The following is an 8283-nucleotide window of genomic DNA, read 5'->3' on the forward strand; positions in this document are numbered from 1 at the left end:
CTAGCATGTTTGTATATTGATTTGAGGTTTTCCATATACTGTAAACATTCATATTTTTGGTCCCTCTTCAATGTTGTAGAAGGAAATTTTTCAGTTTGGATTTTGGTTATATCTCTTGCTTCATTACCCCTCTCTTGGCCCCTATTCTTGCATGCCATTTTTTCCCTACCTATGCTTACTGTTTGGCCATGTTTATAACTGTGAAAGTGCCTTTTTTGGGACTGCCTAGCTTCTGTCTTTGCATTACATGTCCATATCGTGCATGTTTGGCATAGCTATAGGCCATTTCGGGTGCCTAAATTCGCATTTCGGGACTATTCCATGCATTTGGTGTCATTTCGCCTCATTTCGGGACTGTTTTACCCCATATTTCATTGCTGAAATTCTATTAGAATGATTGCTTTCCATTTCTATGTCATTGCATCGCATTCTATCATCGCCTCGGTTTGCGTGCCCGTGTGCACGCATTTCGAGGCACTTCATTTTTCATTCACCGGCCTCTTATGTGAGTGTGGCTGAGGCTCTCTCATGTTAGTATAAGTCCATGTTGCATTCTATATGCCATTTCCATGCCATTGCATTCCATATATCATTGCCTCGGTTTGCGTGCCCATGTGCACGCATTTCGAGGCACTTCATTTTTATCCATCGGCCTCTTATGTGAGTGTGGCTGAGGCTCTCTCATGTTAGTATAAGTCCATGTTGCACTCTATATGCCATTTCTATGCCATTGCATTGCGTAATGCCATTGCCTTGGTTTGCGTGCCCGTGTGCACGCATTTCGAGGCGTTTCATTTTCATCCATCGGCCTCTTATGTGAGTGTGGCTGAGGCTCTCTCATGTTAGTATAAGTCCATGTTGCATTCTATATGCCATTTCTATGCCATTGCATTGCGTATGCCATTGCCTCGGTTTGCATGCCCGTGTGCACGCATTTCGAGGCGTTTCATTTTCATCCATCGACCTCTTATGTGAGTGTGGCTGAGGCTCTCTCATGTTAGTATAAGTCCATGTTGCATTCTATATGCCATTTCCATGCCATTGCATTGCGTATGCCATTGCTTCGGTTTGCGTGCCCATGTGCACGCATTTCGAGGCACTTCATTTTCATCCATCGGCCTCTTATGTGAGTGTGGCTGAGGCTCTCTCACGTTAGTGTAAGCCCATATCACATTTCCATGTCATTTACATTGCGTATGTCATTTTCTCGGTTTGCGTGCCCGTGTGCACGCATTCTGAGGCATCTCATTTTCATAGCATAATGTATATTACGCTGTATCTTAGTTGCATTCATGCATGTCATGCATATTGCATCGTGTTCGGGATAGGAGTTAGCCCGGGCACGGGAAACGAGGTGCGTTTTGTACTCTGAGTGACGGAACGTGTCTCAATTCCCAGTCACCGACACTCCGGATTATCCATGATGGAGTTAGGTTCTTGTTGTGTTTACACGTGCATTCATTCTATATTAAGTTGCACATTTCGGCTCCTCGGCCATCATGCATCGATATGCGTGATTGGTGGCACGAGGATCGAGGCATGCATATATTTGTGAAATACATTGCTATGCCCCTTTCCTGCTCTCTGTTGCAGCAAAATGAAGAATCAGCAACTTTTTGGAGTTTGGCGCGCATTTCAAGAAAAGGTGTAAACAGAGGCTGATTGGGGCATCCCGGTGGATTTCCGCGCAAGGCAGCCCAGACATGCATCATTCATCAGGAGCAAGGCAGTCCCTGGCTTGTACGCCAGTTTTACAGTTTTCTTAGTTAATTGATTAATTAATTAGGAATTTGTACATTATTTGGACTATAATATTTGGACTGTACTATTCTTTCATTTGGGACTGTATTATTTATTCGGACCCTCTGCGCGAGGGCATAACTGTAATAAGTGTGCGTGCGTGTGTTGTATGTCTTCCAACCCCACGTCTTTCTCCCTTTTATTTATCCGCTTATGATGGTTAGATTAGGGCATATTTCGATTAGCATACAGTATGACAGCATGTTTGCATCATTCATCTGTTTTGCATGCACCGGGCTCGGCGCACCATACTAACTGCATCGTACTTTCAATTCCAAATTGAATACATGTTAGTTGTAGCATTTCATATGCCATGTTTAGAATAGCCGAGCCTGCTATAGTTGCATTTTGCATGCGCTGCATTGGGCATTTCTGTATACTTAGGATCATGCATGATTTCTAATGTAGTTTCTGTTTTTGGCTTGGAGTACTCGGTAAGTTTTATGCTTTAGCATCCTTGCATGCGTGTGAGTGACTGCCATGAACAGCATGCTTACCATGAGGCTATGTGCTTATGTGATATATCTGCCTGAATGCCTGTGGGTGAAGGTTGGGTTACTTGGATTGGAATAAATCATCAACTGTTTGCTTTAAGCCCACTAGATAGTGGCAAAACCATCTTTTCTAAGCCCACCTGCGGGTGGCAAAATCTGCATTCTAAGCCTACTTGCGAGTAGCAAACCATCTTTCAAATAAACAAGCATGAAATGTTTTGTTCCAATTCAGGCGACTCAGTGTATACTTATATGCTGTGTGCATCACATAGTAACCTAGGCTAAATAACTGGAATAAGAACACACAATGTTTTCAAAAATAGATATCATGGTTAGTAGAGGCCGATCTTTGATCGGGCGAGCGGGGGTGCTCACGAAGTGACCTTCCCCAATCGTACCCAAGTTCCCGAGCTGAGGCAACTTTGGTGATGACGGACACGTGGCCTTAGGCAAACGAGTCAGGGTTTCCTAAATTTCCCATTAAAAAAAAAAAACATTTAGGTGGCGACTCTATATCTGGCAAAGCAGTCCATGTTTGGCACTTCTTTCAAAAATCTGTTTTTCTCAAAACGATTTGCCGGATTTGGACTCTTTGATTCAGACTTAGAACCGTGACAAATTTGAGAGTCTTGAGCTGTAGTGACCCCAAATGAACGGAACGGGAGCTCGTTCCTCCCGGGGCGTTCGGGGACGTCTACATACGCCCTCGGGGCAGATACTTCGATGTCTATGGATTCTTGCTAGACGCACTAGCGAAAGGGTCGGCATGCACTGCTTTGGCTTTCTGATCTCTTCCAGATACAGGGTTGGGATTGGAGGGAACTGTTCTGGCATGACGCGGGCTATCCCAATTTTTCACCTAGCGGGAACTCCCCTCAGTTGGAGTGGGGAAAGCATCATCCACAGTCTTAGCCACGACTGTGAGTACTTGCTGTTTATTCAACCCTCCAGCTTTCAAAGCCTCGACTGCCCACAGCAGTTGTTCAACGGGATCAGCATCTATTCCCACTTTGTTCTTACCTCTAGCCTCAGCTTGATCGAGGGTTTGGGTTGCTGTATCACAGCAAAACCCGGTTGTTATTGGCGCATCATTGCTATAGCTTGAGACAACTTCAGGTTGGCTGAGCTTGATCACAATTCGCCCCAGTAGCGGGGGCTCCTGCGGTACAAAATTCTCGACATATGATGTAGTTGGTGGCGAAGCCGACATTTCGTAGGCGAGATCAGCCACAGACCTCTGAAGGTCACCAATCATTCCTATCAACTTAAACATGGTAGGCTCACGAGCTTGAAACAACTGGGGTGTCCAGATCGGGTGTGCGACGAGCGACCTGGGCAGATGCGGTACATCAACATTGGTCTCATCCTGCAAGATGATTCCTTGGTCTAGTGCGGCTGCCATAACCACAATTTCTTCTGAACTTTGCGTCATCGTAAGTCCGCTGAACTGAACGGTGACTGACGGATCAGATGTCTGTCTTGCATCAGCAAATGAGAATACTGGCTATTCAATATTGAATCTCTGAACTGAAAGAGAAACGCGCAGTATTTTGGCCCAATCAGAACAGACACAGGCATAGCTGAATAACTGTACTCTACTACTGATCACTGTTCCCCAAAATCACTATCCCAAAACTGAATCTGATACCCACAGATATAACTGATTCCTCAAAACACTAATACCGATGCCCTCAGGCCTGATACTCAGACTTGCAAACTGATATATGCATTCCCTGTAGAGGTCAACTCAAAAAGCACATAACAAGCAAGCAAGAGCCAAAACACCCCTATTTTTTAGGTAGGGTTTCCCTGTCCTATTTTGTCAGGAGCTAGGGTTTCACTACGCATGCAGCGGTTTCAAACAACCTATAATCGGGTAGCAACCTATCCTAGTTTGGAATGGTCACTATGGATTCCGAATATGCACTAGGTCGAATGGTCAAAAGGGTGCCCCGGTAACAACCGGGGTTTGTGTTCCCATCGTGGCAGAGCCCGTAACCGGTCATCCTTATGGCACGCTCCTCGAAGCGAGCCTCCGGCAAACCGTTCAGGAATAGCAGACAGCAAACACTGTGACTTAGGCGCACCAATGCACATGCAATGCAAAGAAACACATGAGTGTAATCAAAACAAGATATCATGAGTTCGAGTCAAGCTCTCCAAACTCCCCAGCAGAGTCGCCAGAAACTGTAGACACACCCTCATGGGTCGTGCTACAACTCGGACTCAATTTGTGTCGGTTCTTAATCTGATCTCGCAATGTGCAATGCAAGACTGATATAACACCAAAGAGTCCAAATACGGCAAATCATTTTGGAAAACAAATTTTTAGAAAGAAGTGCCAAACATGGACTGCTTTTCCAGATACTGAGTCGCCACCTAAATATTTTATTTTGAGGGAATTTTATGAAACCCTGACTCATTGCCTAAGGCCACGTGTCCATCATCAGCAAAGTTGCCTCGGCATGGGAACTTGGGTACGATTGGAGAAGGTCAGCAATGAGCACCGCCTCTCGCCCGATCAAAGATCGGCCTCTACTAACCATGATATCTAGCTTTGAAAACATTATACATTCTTATTCCGATTAATTACCTAATCTTACTATGTGATGCGCACAACACAAAAGTATATACTAGATCGCCTAATTTGGAACAAAGCATTGCATATCCGTTCGTTTGAAAGATAGTTTGAATTTTGCTACTCGCAAGTAGGCTAAAACACAGATTTCAACGAGTTGTTCCAACTCAAGCAATCCAACCTTCACCCACAGGCATTCAGGCAGTTATATTAACTAAGCAGTTAGCCTCATGGCAAGCATGCTTTCATATTAACACTCACATACATGCAAGATGCTAAAGCAAAAGAAAACACTTACAGTGTACTCCAAGCCAAAATAAGAACATGTTTGTAATCATGCATGATTCTAGTTCATGTTAAGATGGCTAATGCATCGCAAGCAAAATGCAAGTAGAATAGGCTCGGCTAATCTAAGATGACATATGAGATGCAACAGATAACATGTATTCAAGTTAGATTTGAAATACTATGCAATTAGTATGATGCCCCGAGCCCGGTGTATGCAATACAGATGAATGAATGCGCGCATGCATAGCATAAGGATGCTAATTGAAATATGCCCTAATACTAACCATCAAAAGCAGGTAAGTAAAAGGGAGAAAGACGTGGGGTAGAAAGGCATTCACACACACTAGCACACTTATTACAAATTCGCCCTCGCTCGGAGGGTTCGAAAGAATAGTACAAATTAACTAACTAACAAGCTAATTAATTATTACAAATTACTTAACTAATTAAGCAAATTAACTACTCGAATAAAGTGGTACAAGAGTCTCGGAAAGAGGGTCCAATACATGCGCTCTCGACTCCACTCGGAAATCCACCACCATGCATAAGCTGCCTCTGTTTTCACTGTTTTATGCCTCTGTAAATTGCACAAGTCCCAAGGTTGGTTCTGGAACACTCCCTGAAGGTTGTGGAAGACTACCGGCCAAGAGGAAACACCACCGGCCATGAGGAAGTGGTCATCAACCACAAATGAAGTTATCGGCCCTCTATTGTTGGTCGATCGGCACTCAATGTGGTCGGTCGGCCATCCATTCCTGCAGAACCTTGTTTGACAGCAGCAGAGGGCAGACAAGGCATGGCAATGCATTTTCAAGCAAATATTTGCACCAACACCCTCCTTACCATGTTCATGACTCAAACGAGGATGGTCCTCGACCCTCGGGCCACCAATCGCGCATTTCAATGCGTGATGGCCAAAGAGGCCAAGTGTGCCATTTTCAATATCAAATGAATTGCAAACCAAACAAATAATGGACCCAACCTCTATCATGGTGATTCACGAGGCAAGGCATGCATGCAAAATGCAATGCAGCCTAGGCATGCAAGCTAAGTATGCACCATGAGCATGAGGGCAAGCATATAAACAACTCAAGCACGTGGCAAGTATGCAAGCTAACAAGCATGCGAGATGCAACTTAAGCATACAAGTATACAAGACATGTAACAACACGTTAAGCAACTTAACCAAAGATGCATGCCAAATGCGCAATTAAGCATGCAATAACATGTTAGTAGATCTATACATAGCATGCAACAACATGCGAAAGGAGGGGGCAAGTATGCAACAACACACAAGGTGAGCATGCAACAACATGCGAACAATGGACTTACACCAAGATGGACAGCTCTCTACTAGGTCCAAAACAGTGGCCAAATGCTATGGAAATGAGGTCAAATTTACATACAAACATGCATGCAAACATGGTCCAACACTTAGGCATCAAAGAGACAACTTTTAAGCACACTTAAAAGAAGATAAACATGGGCATATGGCATACATATCAAGCTCTGAAAATCATGTTAAGGATGGTGCCAAACCAACTAAACTAGACAAGCATAGCATGCAACATGGTCTAGGGCCTAAGGCTCACCAAAGAGGTATTGAACTACACTTAGCAAAACCAAACATGACATGATTTGAACAACCAAAATCAGAGTTTTAGCATGTTAAAACAAAGCCAAAGACACATTGACATGGCATCCTAGAGGCCTAAACATGATGGCATACGCAATGACACATTCATGGAGCATGAAACACATATTCTTTAAGGTCTTAAAGGAACATCAAAGCAAGCATACAAGCATACCACAACGACTGAAATGATGCCATAAGTGGTGCCAAACCATTGAAACAAGCCAAGCAATGCATGCTCAACACTCACACACCCAAGGCTAATAATCCAAAATGCAAGGTGGCTATACAAAGCATGTCATGGATGGCCAAAACAACTCCAAACAGACCTTAAGCATACTGAATCATGCACAAAAGCTTCACAAAGTTAAGCCAAAATCATGCTAAAACAAGGCTCAAAGCACAAAGCATGTTAAGGCAATTTCATGGCATTACAAGACAAGTATGCAAGGCATGCATGGTGTGTCTAAACCAACCTAAAACAGTGCTATATCATGGCAAAATAACACTAAATAACAACTAAGACATGGCCAACATGAACTTAAGAAAGGTGCTCACACATGAGGCTAAAATGGCAAGTATTGAAGACAACAAGGAGAGGGGATGGCCCTCTCCTTCTTAGGACCTTAAAGCACCATCCTCACCACTGTGAGGAGGCCAAAACAAGGTGGTCCGGAGCTCACCAAAATAGCACAAAAATGGGACCAAACAAGGCCTAAGAGGGGTCAAACAACCGCAAACACCAAAATAACCTTAAACAACTATTTTAAGCACTCAAAATCAAAACTTTTATTAGTTATAGACTAAGCCTAAAAACAGGTGCAAGGATGGCTAAAAGCCTAAGAAAAAATGGGGAATAAAGCGGTAAAGTTCTTACCATTGAAGACCTTCTTCACAAGGACCACTCCAGCAGCCTTTCCAAGCTTAGATCAACTCAAAAACTCTAAAAATCACTCCTTAGTACCTTAGTAGCCAAAGGAAAGTGTAACAAAACACCTTAAACACACACAAAATGGAAGGAGAAGGAGATATAGAGATAGGATAGATACACAATCCTCTAACCCTAATCTCAGAGCTCTGGAATTTCTTGGAACCCTTGAGGAGGGAGGAGAAGCCCTCCCTTCTCTTATAGAACTCCAACTCTTGCAAAGCTTACAAAACAAGCTAAGCAAGAGTGAAATCCCTCCATACACGTGTATGGAGGGGGTGCAAAGTGTATGCCAGCTATCACAGCTGGCATAAAATATCTGCCAAAAGCAGAAGCACAGTGGTCGACTAGCCAAAAATGACAAATTGACCAAATCAATGGTCGACCGGCCATAAAGAGTGCCGACCGGCCATCACCAATGGCCGGTAGCAACAAAACAGGGCCGGTGGCCTCAAGCCATGGCCGGTGAGCTGTGGGGATGGCCAACAAGCTATTTCCCACCCTTAGAAGCAAAAACACAAGTGTTTGGTGCAAAACCAAACACAAAGCAATCGTCGAAAGA

The sequence above is a fragment of the Camellia sinensis genome, chromosome 3 (genome assembly GCF_055761805.1).
Source record: "Camellia sinensis isolate YWXY chromosome 3, ASM5576180v1, whole genome shotgun sequence".
Taxonomy (NCBI): Eukaryota; Viridiplantae; Streptophyta; class Magnoliopsida; order Ericales; family Theaceae; genus Camellia; species Camellia sinensis.